We start from the raw sequence: 1,428 nt of genomic DNA, 5'->3' as shown, positions 1-1,428 counted from the left end.
GTATAATTTCATGGCTGTATGGTTAATATCTAGCTCTGTACATTGCTTTTTTTGGTGATCAGGCCTTGCACTTTTCATGGTGCTTGTCTGTACTGCGGAGCAGGAGGAAGCCCCATGGTGAAGGTGTGAGCTTGCCAGCAGCCTGTACTGAGAGAGCTGCACCACCATGTGCATTCCGTTCTAACAATGGAAATGATCTGACAAAACCAGCCTGCTGTTATCAAGCCTGTCTGGAGCAGTGACTTGCTAATATTACATTGCTGGATAGGATCTTGAGGTATCTAGCCTTGCTATGCCAATTTACACTTCGTACCACAAGTAGCGTGGTTTTCCACCAGATTCCCCAGAGATGTGATCTATTTCCCAGACATCCACCAAAGGAGAGGATGCAAAAGTTTTGCAAAGTCTGTATATGGTGCTAATGTGCATTTATAAAGAAGCTAACATGGAGATCCTTTGGAGACTCACAAGTGAAGAGAGGCTGCATGCTATGGGTGCTGACCAGATCTGATATTCTTTGGATGAAGGGCTTGTTTCCTGTGAAGACAGTGGGAACTTGCTGATTTCTGTAGAAAAATACCCGTCCCTTGATAGGTCTCCAGGGCACATTACCCATTCTGCAGGGTTAGTACGGTACTGCAAACCCTTGAGCATCAAGGCCCTGTGCCTGGTGACTTGGTGTTGGGAAGGGGGTGAGGTGAGGTGGCCCCAGCTCTCCCACACACCATGACAAGAAGACTGGAGCCCTCTCTTCCTTTTGTGTTTTTGTTTTTCCCAAGCTTCCTTTCTTAGTGCAGATTAGAAACAGTTTCAGGGCAAGGTCTTACTGCAACAGCTAACGCCTCTGGTAGGGAGAGAGGGGTGGCTTCTCAATCCAACTGCATTAGACTATAATGCAGCTAAATACATAATGTAGAAGGCAAAAGACCACCCGCATATTTACTTTGTCAAGAATTAGAATGTGATAGTGTAGGTAGCCAAATAGAACAAAGAGTCTTTAAAAAAAGGTGAGGGGGGAAAGATGCTTCTATACATTTATGCATGCTTCATGTGCTCGTACCAACCAAAGAAAATCCATATATACCTATCTGACCTCGTGGCGCAAGGGCAGCGCGTCTGACTCCAGATCAGAAGGTTGTGTGTTCGAATCACACCGGGGTCAGCCTTGGGGCACCACTGGACACCCTCTCATTCACCCTGCTTTTCTGGGGGTTGGCTTGTGTGAGGGGCAGGGCTCTGCGAGGCATACGACAGCTACAGGGGGGCACCTTGAGAGTGGCTGAAGGAGAAAAGGTGATGCCCAGAGCTTTTGGGGGTTGGACTAGATGATCTTTTTAGGTCCCTTCCAACCCTTGGGATTCTGTGATTCTGTGATATGTATTTTCCAAAGAAAGTCTCCTGTGGTTAATAAAGGTGCGAACATACTGA

General features: G+C 46.9%; 1 non-coding gene across 1 annotated transcript; it reads left to right on the top strand.

The window, feature by feature from the left end:
* The first annotated feature begins 1,090 nt into the window (after window positions 1-1,090).
* TRNAW-CCA (transfer RNA tryptophan (anticodon CCA)) lies at window positions 1,091-1,162 on the top strand. Its single transcript has one exon. It is a non-coding gene; the product is annotated as a tRNA-Trp (tRNA).
* Window positions 1,163-1,428: the final 266 nt, after the last annotated feature.

The sequence above is a fragment of the Lathamus discolor genome, chromosome 1 (genome assembly GCF_037157495.1).
Source record: "Lathamus discolor isolate bLatDis1 chromosome 1, bLatDis1.hap1, whole genome shotgun sequence".
Lineage (NCBI taxonomy): Eukaryota > Metazoa > Chordata > Aves > Psittaciformes > Psittacidae > Lathamus > Lathamus discolor.
The sequence above is the reverse complement of the archived record's forward strand: the minus strand, read 5'-3'. Positions and strand labels throughout refer to the sequence as shown.